Source organism: Schistocerca americana, chromosome 3, assembly GCF_021461395.2.
Source record: "Schistocerca americana isolate TAMUIC-IGC-003095 chromosome 3, iqSchAmer2.1, whole genome shotgun sequence".
In the NCBI taxonomy this organism is placed as follows: Eukaryota; Metazoa; Arthropoda; class Insecta; order Orthoptera; family Acrididae; genus Schistocerca; species Schistocerca americana.
Genome location: NC_060121.1, coordinates 401,474,439 through 401,488,113, shown reverse-complemented (window position 1 = coordinate 401,488,113; position 13,675 = coordinate 401,474,439). Strand labels below are relative to the sequence as shown.

At 43.7% G+C, this 13,675-nt stretch overlaps 1 long non-coding RNA gene across 1 annotated transcript in view; it reads left to right on the top strand.

The window, feature by feature from the left end:
- Positions 1–2,127: 2,127 nt before the first annotated feature.
- Positions 2,128–13,675, top strand: part of LOC124605885 — a 94,985-nt gene continuing 83,437 nt past the window's right edge. The window contains exon 1 of the long non-coding RNA XR_006978689.1: positions 2,128–2,336. This is a non-coding gene — a long non-coding RNA (uncharacterized LOC124605885). The remainder of the gene's footprint in view (positions 2,337–13,675) is intronic.

The following is a 13,675-nucleotide window of genomic DNA, read 5'->3' as shown; positions in this document are numbered from 1 at the left end:
CCTTCTTCAGTCAAACTCTCCCTACACCTTGATGAAGTGAAGGACTCCTATTCGCCCCTAGTCTAACTATTGGCGTGGCATACCAGTCAGATAACGAGTCCACTGCGACGCCACTCCGTTCACACCGCACAATAAGTGTGGCGGCCAACACAGTGAACAAAGCTTAATCGCAAGGACTCAATATAGAGTCGCACTGTGATTCGCTCTCGACAGAGGTGCTCTCCCATTGAGGTACTGAGGAGAGACTTGTTCTTCGCTCTTTGAGTTTGAGTACATATACGAGAGCACACGCTCTCGTTACGTGTTCTCGCTCCAAGAGCGACAATGGAATGTCCCCTCTCCACGCCAGACGTGAAGGGGTATATCTTTTTGTCTCTTCCATTACTCCTTCAGCTCAAGGCGACAGGAATATCGTCTGCCAATCAGCATTGCTCTTCTAAAACGGGAGAATGACGTTTCGTTTAAGGCGACCAATCCAGAAATCTGTAGCATTGGCGTTTGGCGTTTGCTGTCTCCTTGTGAAAACCTCCCACACAATGTAGCGGAATTTGCTTTTGAGCCGAACACGGGGTCGTTCTCCCTTTCACTTGGGCAAACGCTGTCTGCTCTAAGGGCGGTCACCGGCCGACATAGATAGGTTGACTCGTCCTCTGAAGGGACTGGCCTCCTGGCGTGCGGTTTGCCTCTCCCGAACTAAAAGCTCCTGTGACCGTCGTGTCTTGAATATGTGTGTGTATGCCAGCCTCGAGTATTGCAATCTCGGTGCGCACTTGCGATTTACTTGTTATTTGCAAATCGCTTACATGAATTCATGCAAAATTGACTTTATCTTATCGATTTTGGGTTCGAATGAAGGGTCTTGATGTGCAGAATATGTTTGTGAGGGCGGAATATGTAAGCAATGAAGGTCGGGAGACCACGAGGTCTTACAGTCTCAGCAGACAAAATGCATTTCTAAACCTGTTAATTGCATATTCTACTGGAATATGCTATTATGAACTCTTAATGATTAAGAGTGCTACAATAAAATTTATGATCAATAATCGATATAAATGATAATACGTCTTGTTTATGGCATTTAGTCTCTCTTGCTTAACAGTTCTCGTTTCATAAAAGAAGTGGTGCTTTATGCTACTAATAATCATTCTGGCATGATTTTAATTTTATTGTACTCCAGCACAGCCACAACAAATTATAAGTAGGCCTATGGACTTCCGATCATTGTAGGACTAATAACAGTAAAACTCCATAACAGCAGATTCCAGTAGAAGATGCAATTGTCGTTTGTACATTCACTCCCAACAGGTGCAGAAACGTAGTTTGTCTGTTGAGCGAGCAAACGAGCTCAGACCTACCTTCATGACGTACGCGCCACGGTCTGTCTTTCTCGTAGGCCTCGCATCATTGCATTGTGGCAGTGTATTTTAGTTCAGTTTCTGTACTTCACTCTTCATCGAGGATAACGTGGCGCATCTTGCCTGTACGGTTGCACCAATTAGGTGTCACAAGAGGAATGTATTTTCTTTATTATGTATCGGTGTGGTAATAAATCAAAGCTTTTAAAAAATACAGAAATACCAAATTAACTTGGATTCGTCTATCTATGGGACAGAGACTATAATGAGTCATAGGGCGAGATGGGTGGTATATCGAGAGAGCATCTGTGGAAAAAACTCACTGAAAACATCCTCGAATAGTGTAATTGGTATTGCATAGACCACAGAATACAGATGAACAAGTTCAGCATATAATTTTAGCATCTACTATCAATGCAGTATATACCATACAGGCAATTACAGATTGCAATTTCCTTCACCTATTCAAAAGCTCTTTTTCAGAAACCTTACATCAACGTTCCTATACAAAAGATTACAAAAGCAGCTTTAGAAACAGCACACACATCACAGCACCTGATTCTGGAACACGATTTGTTTATCGATTTTATGGAACTGTGGGTGCGATGTGTTATCCATACGCGTGCTACTGCAAAAAGCACAGTAGCAAGGATCATCTACTCCTTAACCATTCTATGCCGAAAACGTGTTCCTTCTCCGAACCTGTTTGAAGTGCGTAGCCTTGAGGCGAGGACGAGCGTGCGGGAAGACCTCGACAGTCTGCGTCATTCGTCTGTGTGAGCAGTGCGAGTAAGCATGTGGTCGCGCCGGCTCTGCATTGTGCTGGCTGTACTAGCGGCGTTCGCCAGCGCGGAAGACGACGGGTCTTCGACAGAAGAATCCGTCACAAAGAGACCTCTTGCTGTCGATTTGCCGGACCGATGTCCAACTGGCACTGTTTCTGTTAACGATCAGTGCATCAAGACCGTCAGCTTACCACCGGTGAGTAAGTAGTTTACCTGTTCGAGTCGTTCAGCAATTTTTATCGGAACTTCAAGTTGACTTCGCGTCTGCAAGCGCTGTCTCATCCAGAGTTATTAGTGCATTAGAACATAAACTTGCAGTAGACCATGACCTGGATTAAACTCAAGTGATGGGACATGACGACACACATAAGTGAAAATTTAATTACTTCTTGGTTGTATAGTATTGTATGTCAACCGGGGAACTACAAACGATGGAGAGGCTCCGTCCCCGTCGCAGCCGCAGTGGTCCACAACCCCACGACGACAACCGTAGTCCACTTCACCCCTCCGCCGCCCCACACCGAACCCAGGGTTATTGTGCGGTTCGGCTCCGGTAGACACCCCCCCCCCCCCTCCACTAGGGAACGTCACACACCAGACGAGTGTAACCCCTACGTTAGCGTGGTAGAGTAATGGTGGTGAACGCGTGCGTGGAGAACTTGTTTGCGCAGCAATCGCCGACATAGTGTAGCTGAGGCGGAATAAGAGGAACCGGCCCACATTCGCCGAGGCAGATGGAAAACCGCCTAAACGCCATCCACAGACTGGCCGGCTCACCGAACCTCGACAGAAGTCCGCCGGGTGGATTCGTGCCGGGGACCAGGCGCTCCTTCCCACTGCGGAAAGCCGTGCATCAGACCGCTCGGCTAACCGGTCGGGCTTAATTACCTCTTACTCAATTCACGAGCATTGTTATTACCTTTCTTGTTCTTACGCGTAAAACAGACACAAGGCGACACAACTGCAAACTGTAACCACGTAAACAAAAAGAATGCTTTAATTGGAGGCTATTGTCTCGAAATCTTTAGATGACTTTCAACCAGAACAAGTGGCCGGCATTGTCAAAGATTCACTTTATATTGCTAGTGGCCACGAGTAATGGAGGTTCGAATTTTGACAATGTCAGCCACTTGTGGTTGCGAAATATAAAAAAAATCGTCAAACTGACGTTGACCGGAGATCCCGAGACGATAGTCATCCGGCAATATGTTAACAAGTGACCACGAAAGCCTCTACAGTTTTGTATAAATGGCTACGTCACATTCACTGTAAATCATTTGACATCCACTTTTAGGTAAATGCCCCTTCTTCAGCTTTGTACATCTGTTGCAGTAAATCATACGTACTCAAGTTGCTCCTAATGTCTTCTAATCTCATCTATCAACATACCAATGAGTCATGCTACCTGTTCTTTCTTATGTCTTGCAAAGCAGCTACATACTTCTACAGTCCATCTACCGTTAATTTGCCTAGTTGTATTCCTCGATGGTCTCCATTTCAGTTACATCACTGTCATAACTACATCTTTCTCTCGAATGTGTTCCTTGACCCATTTTTTCGCTGAGGAACCCTTTGTTTTTGAACGTTTTTAATATCAGAACTTCAGGTCTCACGGCCATCGCTCGAAATTGGTAATATCCACTCTTAAAAGCCGGCCGGTGTGGCCGAGCGGTTCTAGGCGCTTCAGTCTCGAACCGCGCGACCGCTACGGTCGCAGGTTCCAATCCTGCCTCGGGCATGGACGTGTGTGATGTCCTTAGGTTAGCTAGGTTTAAGTAGTTCTAAGTTATAGGGGACTGATGACCTCAGATGTTACGTCCTATAGTGGTCAGAGCCATTTGAACCAACTCTTAAAAAAGTCTGACTGCAATTTTAGTTATAAAAATCGTATTTACTTCATCAAACCGCTGTCTATAACAGAATCATTAGGAACAGAGCACAATGAGTGAATATGGCGTAAGATATTATCAGTGTTCTTTTCACATGAGCAGTCTCGCCATTCATATTTATTATTTATCGAAACTACGGGAAACCTTAAATCACGATGCCCAATTGGAGTTTTGTAGCTCTCTTTTTGCGACTAGGAATCCAGTGGCCTGATGAGTGAGCCACCTCACTGTGTAACTGACGTAAATAGAAAACTTGAAGAGTTTCTGTAACTTCTGTATTACATTATGTCATTTATATTTCGATGCGTTGAATGTATAACTTGTGTTAGCCCTCTGCGTTCCAACTGCAGAATTACTTAGAATTGTTCAGTATAAACATTTTCATTAATGTTTAGTGTAATGTAAATCCTCGCGGATTACTAGCGTAGCATCAGCAGAGAATTCCTTAGAACCAAATCACCCCTCTGTTAGCCAAGTGTATTCGGCCAAGTTTTCAATATCAATTTCCATTTCTCTACGCATCTCCAAATATCTCCGTGGTATTGCCATGGTTTTACGAAGTATAAATATTTACTAAAGAAAACCGTATAAACTATACTAAAATAGAAAACATAGTAATATAGTCTAGACAACTATCAAATTGGGTATTAGGATAAGGTATAAACATGTTATGAAACTATCATCCATTAAGTCTGAGGCAACCCATGATAATTAAAAGATAACCGATATTTTCTCATAGCCATACAACTAGCTCAACTGGCGCAGCTGAAGTTTTCATTTAACAGAAGAAGGCAGCTGGATGAATCTCAGATCGCAAACAAAAAATGAAAAAAAAAGATTTAGAGGCAAGAAAAGCCAAAATTTAAAATATTTGTTCCTACAGTCATGAAGTTTATTTTATATCAAAATATCTTTTATTGTAAATTTTGTAAGGCATTCCTGAAAATGGGGCACAATATAGTTGTGAAGGTTTAATGCCCAGATATTTTGCTTAGTAGGGACTGTTTAACTATCTGGTTAAGACACGTAACATATTGGTGAAATGGCACTCACAACAGGCAATTCTATTGATTTTCTTTTCTATGTAGCAGCTAAGTGAGTGTAAATAATAAAACAATACGTCTGTTTGCCTTCTTCCGCCATATAACAATTGTTACTGCACCAGAGAAGCTACAACACAGCATTCGGCAGCGTGCAATCCGGCAATGGAGAACTATGTAGTACGAGTTTGTGACCTTTTTTTTTTTTTTTTTGATAGATAGTTTCTTACGTAGTCTACACGACGGTTCCATGTTACTGTCACTGCACAGTAACAAAAAAAAGTGAGTGAAATCTTAGGGGACTTAACTGCTAAGGTCATCAATCTCTAAGCTTACACACTACATAACCTAAATTATCATAAGGACAAACACACACACCCATGCCCGAGGGAGGACTCGAACCTCCACCGGGACCAGCCGCACAGTCCATGACTGCAGCACAGTAACAGACGTTATCCTTGTTCCAGGTACTATATGCGCTGTTTCTCAAAGATAATCCATCTTATAATCCAGATATGATTTCAGAATATCTGTACTAGTTTATTTTTCATTGAGTACTGCTTTTTGTGTCTGCTTACGGTAGCCTGTCTGTCTGCTAAAATGACACGTTCGTGAAAAATAGATCTTGAAATACAAATAACAGGCAAATGAGGTAGTACTCAAAGGAGACAAAGGAAAATACAGAATTATAACAAAAAATATTTCCCTGCCTTTCCCCGCGTCCGTCACTAACGGTGCTGGCGTTATCGGAAAATAAATGCAAATGATCATTGAATATGTGTAGTATAAGTGACATGGTACATCGCATAAGGTGGTGTGATTTCAGTAGTTCCTGTACAGTATCGCGATAGTTCTTTGTCCTATGTTTACCCAAAAGTATCTTGCAGTTGCTTAGGAGGTACACCCATGCCGAGCGGTTCAAGGCTCTTCGGTCCGTAACCCCGCTGCTGCTACCGTCGCAGGTTCGAATCCTGCATCGCGCATGGATGTGTGTGATGTCCTTAGGTTAGTTAGGTATAAGTTGTTCTAAGTTTAGGGGACTGATGACCTCAGATGTTAAGTTCCATAGTGCTTAGAGCCATTTTTAGAAGTACATCCAAGTCATCTTCCAACATCACTCAACAAATCAAGGAAATCTTCATCAGGCATTAATTAACTGGTATACCGTCCTACAAGTAAACCTTCCTTTATTTTGGGTTCACTGAACTTTGATTTCTTGCAAATACATGAATCTACGTGAAGTTTTTCCATGGATTTTTATCAATGGCTTTCAGTTTAGACGAGACCTAATTTAATGTGAACTACACATTGTCAGTCTCAGGCATAGTTTACTCAGAGAAGGCTATTTTCTCCATTATAGTAATTTTCCTGTATCTGCTGTGATATTTGCGTAGAACGTAGCAGTGATCTGTGTACTCGAGCTGCATGCGGATATGAGGGAATTGACCTTGTAATCTTCACCTATATGGCATTTGTATTTCTCACATTGAATAAGTGCGACTAGCAGTTCCCATATCTGTTCCTTGAATTACCTGAACGAGTACGGAACATAAGAAAATTTGCTCTCATTGTAGAGACGTACTGCTTTCACACTAACTGCGCTACAAACTGTAAACAATCGTCTCTCATTTAATCTGATCATACCAGTGTCTCCGTAAAGGACTCGATATTACTTCAAAATGCAAATAGTGTGGCTCATTTGATACACATAGACCCTGAAATGTTAAGTTGGCCTGCTGATCACCTTCGCTGACTTCTACTTGCCCGCCACTGTACTCATCTTCACCGAGTGTCACATTCTCAGGAAGCAGTGGTACCGGCAAAGCTTCCCTGTGACTTTTTTTTCATCTCACAGTAGTAACTGCAACGTATGCCCTCAATTATTTGATGGATGTATTCCAATATCTGTGTTCAACTACAGTTTTTACCCTTTATGGTTACCTCTAGGTAACTTCTAGGACACATCCTGTCCCTTCTTCTTGTTAGTGTTTTCCACAAGTTCCTTACCTTGCCGATTCTGCGGAAATAATTCCTCGTTCCTTACCTTATCTGACCACCTACTTTTCAATACTCTTCTGTAGAACCAAATTTCCAATGCATCATTGTCTTCTGTTCCGATTTTCTCACAGTCCATGTTGCACTACCATATAATGCTATGCTCCCGACGAATAATCTCAGAAATTGCTTTCTCAAATTAAGGTCTATGATTGGTTCAAATGGCTCTCAGCACAATGGGACGTAACATCTGAGGTCATCAGTTTCCTAGAACTTTGAACAACTTAAACGTAACTAACGTGAGAACATCACACACATCTATGCCCGAGTCAGGATTCGAACCTGCGACCGTAGCGGTCGCGCGGTTCCAGACTGAAGCGCCTAGAACCGCTCGGCCGGTCTATGATTGGTACTTGTACATTCTATTGGCCAAAATGACATTTTTGTCATTGCCAATCTTATGTCTTCTGCTTCTTATGTCGTTTGCCCTCGAGGTACCAGTATTTCATAACTTAATTTACTTCCTGCTCCCAGTTCTAATGTTAAATTTTGGGCTATTCTCGATTCTGCTACTTCTCATTACTTTCTTCGATTTACACCTAATCCATATTCTGCATTCGTTAGACTGTCCATTCCATTCAAGAGATCCTGTAAGACCTATATCAGTTTCACTGAGTATAGCTATGTCATCAGAGAATCTTATCACTGAAATCATTTCACCCTGAATTTTATTCCCAATTAATCCCACTTTTGAACCTTCCTGTCACTGCTTCTTTGATGTATTCATTGAGCAGTGGTGATGGAAGATTGCATTCCTGTCTTACAACCTTTTCATCCCGAGAACTTCGTTCTTGATCCTCCACTTTTATTGTTCCCTCATGCTTCTTGTACACACTGTACATTACTCAACTTTCCTTATACCTCACTCCTACTTTTCTCAGAATTTCGAACATCTTGCACCACTTCACACTGTCGACGCTTTTTACAGGTCAATAAATCCTATGAACGTATCTTGATTCTTCTTCAGTCTCACTTCCATTACTAATCGCAAGAGCTTCTGGTGCCTTTACTGTGGGCTCCTGCCCACTCTTCTCGAATAGGGAGCCTAAAGGATGCTGCATTCTGGGAATGCTATACAACAGTTCAAGCAAATAGCATTAGTACTTTTACTTCAATAAAGCAGATTGGCAATACGTAACTTTGAATTTACAAAGGTGTCGCAAGCGATGGGCGACATGCAAACAATTTAGAGTCCTTTGCTGTTTACAAGGTTCATGAAAACAGCTGATATGGATCACACGTCACTGCTATTGTAGTGCCGGCGTACTACTGTTCTAATAATGTCCTAATAATGTCCTAATAATGTCCTATTAATGTCCTAATACTGTCCTAATAGTGAGCGGCCGAGGCTGGCAGGTGCGGTGCTTACATTCCCTTCTCGTAGAGGCCGCTACTGTCGTGGTGCGGTCCTAATCAGCGCACCGCTGGCGAACGTTATCTCACCGCCTTCTCTTCTCTTGCATTCTTCATCTTCGTTCGGGCGCTTGCGGTTACGCCAGAACATTTACTTTTCGTAAAGCCAAACTGATGGCCATATAACAGACCTCAATTTTCTATTTCTTACTCTTGTCCCGTTAAACAGACGGCGAGATGATTCTTATGCTCCACGGGTCTTCCTATCTTTAGAACTGCGTGATTGATGTTTTTTCGAATGTTTTGTGTTATACCGCCATTCTCATACATTATACGCACCAAGGTCAGTAGTCGTGTTGCCACTTCCAATATTGATTTGAGAAATTCTGCCTGATTTGATCTGAAGTCCTCCAAAGCTATTTTAAATTCTGATTGTAATACTGTATTCCCTATAACTTTTCTGTCAGCTACTGTTTCTCTTTCTACCAGGTCATCAGAGAACACTTCCCCCTAATGCCTTCAGTGTAGTCTGTCCACCTATCCGCCTTCTACTCTGCGCTGTGGGAGGAAGGATAATTGGCCCCCATTTTATCGATGGCAATCTAAATGGTGCAACGTATGCTGATTTCCTACGTAATGTTCTACCGATGTTACTACAAGATTTTTCACTGCATGAGAGAGTGGCGATGTACTTCCAACATGATGGATGTCCGGCACATAGCTCGCGTGCGGTTGAAGCGGTATTGAATAGCATATTTCATGACAGGTCGATTGGTCGTCGAAGCACCATACGATGGCCCGCTCGATCAACTTATCTGACGTCCACGGATTTCTTTCAGTGGGGAAAGTTGAAAGATATTTGCTATCGTGATCTACCGACACCGCCAGACAACATGCGTCAGCGCATTGTCAATGCATGTGAAAACATTACGGAAGGCGAACTACTCGCTATTGAGCGGAATGTCGTTGCTCGTATTGCCAAATGCATTGAGGTTGACGGACATCATTTTGAGCATTTATTGCATTAATGTGGTATTTACAGGAAATCACGCTGTAACAACATGCGTTCTCAGAAATGATAAGTTCACAAAGGTACGTGCATCACATTGGAACAACCGAAATAAAATGTTCAAAAGTACCTACATTCTGTATTTTAATTTAAAAACCTACCTGTTACCAACTGTCCGTCTAAAATTGTGAGCCATATGTTTGTGACTATTACAGCGCCATCTATCACAAAGCGAAAAAAGTGGTCCAACTAAAACATTCATATTTCTTTACGTGCCACACGAATATGTAGAAAAAGTTGGGGTTCCTATTTAAAAAAAAAAACGCATCTGATATCCGTTTGACCTATGGCAGCACCATCTAGCGGGCCAACCATAGCGCCATCTGGTTTCCTCCTTCAAGCTAGACAAGTTTCGTTCTTTGTAGTTCTTTCGTTTGACGCTTATTTCGTGAGATATTTGGCTCGGTCACGATTAATGGACCACCTTGTATAGCGTCAAGAAATTTCAAGCGTATCTCTTTCTTCCTTAATACTGCTGTACTCCAATTCTTTGCACGCTGGTACTTCCTGACTAGTCTCTTAAATTCAATCCATTCTTCATCTTACTGAATTGTGGTCTGAGTCTGTATCTAATTCTGGGTGCGCCTTATAATCCAAAATATGATTCCAGAAACTAACTATGATGTAGTCTTACTGGAATATTCCCGTATTTCCCGCCCTTTCGCAACCTATTCCTCCTCCTTTTGTGATTTTTTAACGGTATATTCGTAATTACCAGCTGAAATTTATTGCAGAACTCAATTAGTCTTACTCCTCTCTCATTTATTGTACAAAGTCCGTAACCTCCCGTATTCATTTCTTCTGCTCCTTCCCCTACAATAGCATTCCAGTTCCCGATGCCTGTTAGATGTTCATCGCCCTTTAGATACTGAATTAGCCGTTCTGCATCACCATATCCTTTCTCTATCTCTTGAGCCTCATCTTGGGACGTTGGCATCTGTACAAGAGATTCTGTCGTCGGTGTTGGCTTGTTGTAGATTCTGATGAGAACACCTCTAACACTGAACTGTTCACAGTAACTCAATCTCTGCCCTACCCTACCCTACCCTACCTTCCCACTCACAACGAACCCCCTATCGTTACACCATTTCTACTGCTGTTGATATTACCCTATACTCATCTGACCACAAATCCTAGCCTTCCTCCCATTTTACTTCACTGACCACCACTATGTCTATATTGAGTCTTATTTTCCCTACCACTTTCTAACTTCTGATATTTCACGCCCCGTCTCACAAATAACGTTGTACTTTCGTTTATTAATCAATCATTTTTTCATGGTCCCCTCACCATTGGCAGAGCATTCCTGGAAATGCGAATGGGGGACTAGTCCGAAATCTCTTGGAAATGGAGAGATCATCATGATACTTTTTCAATTACAGGCCACATGTTCTGTGGATACACAACCCCATTGCCTTCTGCATCCTGATGCCTTTGATCACTGCTGAGTCTTCCGCTTTTAGGTTCAAAAATGGTTCAAATGGCTCTAAGCACTATGCGACTTAACACCTGAGGTCATCAGTCCCCTAGACTAAGAAACCTAAATAACCTAAGGACATCACACACATCCATGCCCGAGGCAGGATTCGAACATGCGACCGTAGCAGCAGCGCGGTTCCGTACTGAAGCGCCTAGAACCACTCGGCCACAGCGGCCGGCCCGCTTTTAGGGGTAGTTTCCCACCCCAAGGGCAAAAGATTGTCCTGACCCTGTGTGAGCTCCTCCGCCCTCCTTCACAAGGGCGTTGGCAGAATGTGGCGTGACTTCTTATCTTGGAAGTCTTCGGTCACCGTTGCTAATGATTTTTGTTCAATATGTAAGCGGTGGCGGGGTTCGAACCCGGGACCGAGGACGTTTCGATTAGTAATCAAAGACGCTACCCTCTTTTTTTAAGGGCTTTAAGATGTAAGGTCGTGGTTAGTGGAGGCAAAGATCCTCGGGATGTGGTCCAAGGGATGAAATGATGTTTACTAATTCTTCATTTTTATTTGTATTTTATTTTAATATATTTTTTGCGAGTTATAGATGCAAAACACAACATTAATAAACTAAAGGTACCATTTAACACATCCAAACGTATACGGATAGATTTAATGGATTCGCTAGCAAAAGAAAAACAGGACTCTGCAACGGCTCAGTTCGAATGTATCCAGGTCAGCTTCTCGCTAACTTAGAATCGTTATGTAGTCCCTTAAGTACATCAGGCGTGAACATTAGTTCCAGAATCTTGATCTGCCACCTCATTTCACTTCTCGCACCCAGAACACCACAGCTAACCGGAAGTTCCGTGAATAAATAACCCAAGTAATTAGCAAAACGTGCTCTATATAACCCGTGTCGCCGCAAGATCATTTCTTGCACTTGCTGTATGTACCAGAAGTCCATGACGTCCTAGTCAAAGTAGCGACACATATAATACCTCGCCATCACCTTTATCCGGTTTACGTCGTTTGTCCTGGGGGGCCGGCCGGGATGGCTGAGCGGTTCAAGGCGCTTCAGTCTGGAACCGCGCGAGCGCTACGATCGCAGGTTCGACTCCTGCCACGGACATGAATGTGTGAGATGTCCTTAGGTTAGTTAGGTTTACATACTCCTAAGTTCAAGGGGACTGATGACCTCAGATGTTAAGTCCCGTAGTGCTCAGAGCCATTTGAACCATTTTTGTCCTGGTGGTGGGAAAGTATGTTTCGTGCAGGAAGAGTACTTCGTCAATTTTGATCACCGTGTGGGCTGTACGAGGTAAAAGGGCGAACATTTTCGTCGTGAGAAGCCAACACTCGATTGCCGTGCCACAAACAGAACGTCGGATTCGACGACTGTACAGTGGGATGAAGTCGGCGTGTCGACCAGGTGAATAGAGGGCAGTCATCGACCGCAAATTTGCCGTTCATCGCTACGTACCACAAAGTACTTACCTCCGTAGAAAGAGAGGGAAGAAGAGCTTTTCTCCATATGGCCTGCCAGTGCATTTCCCGGTACTTTTGTTCGACCACGTTGCGAAGATGCTGTTGAAGCAAACTTCGATCTACATCTTTCGTTGTGGGCAGCCTGATCTCCGGCAAAACACACTTAATGTAACTGTAATGGACTAAGAAGACCTGAAGTGTGCGAGCGGTGCCGTGATGTGGCCAACATTGTCTGATGCGCAGAGTGATTGGGGAGGTCGGGGCACTTAGTCGATAACAGCGCCCATAAAGGTGACGAGCTCGGCTCTCCAAAAGCGTTGCAGCGCACTAAGAAATATCGCACGCGGCCTGCTCCTAACTCTTAGGAGTCCCATACCCCCCTCTCTCAGTGGCAGAGCAGCGTCAATGTATCATAGCGGATTTTAAAAAAGGAAGTCAGAGCTCATTAAATGTTCGAATTCTAACTGTAATGCGATAACGGCGGCTATTAGGTTGACGCGATCGTTGTGGGCAACGGCAGTATTTGTGCCTAATGACCTATTTTTGGTGCCAAATGGACGTTGACATGCTGTGCATTCTGGAACATATCTGTTGCCGGCAGTGTGTGTTGTCGTATCAATGAGCAAATCTGCCGCAGTAGGAGTCGATAATTGTCCGCTGCTGTACGTCGTCTATTTCCCAGACACTTGAGAGTGGACACGTAGGTAATGGACACTGCTGCCCCTGACGGCAGCCCTCTGCCCACTTCCATACATCATATCTTTAGTAGGTTAGTGTTACTACTCGCCACCGCCTCATACTGCTGAAGCCATCCCAGCGCCACCTGGATGTCGTATCCTGACCTGACCAAATGAACGACGACGCCAGCGTGTGCGCGGCATAGGAGAGAGGCGGTCCCTAATTGGACGCCTTCAAGACGCCGTCAGTGTATGTGTAGCGTTCGTGCAACAGTGACTGCTGGTAAGATGACCGAAGGGGGAAACCTTGCCACGCTGAGCGCTGTATTGTGATAGGCTCTGAGCCAGCATCGTTTACCAACACTATCGAGCGTGCACCGAGAATCAACCGCACGATCGTCTCTACAGATATGAGGTTTAATCCCATCCGTTCCATGACCGCACGAAGAGACACATGGGCCACGCGGTCGAAAGCTTGATCGAAATCCACTGCCACCAGGGCTCCTCGTAAGCTACATGCCGTTATCAATGCTGTGAGATCAATGT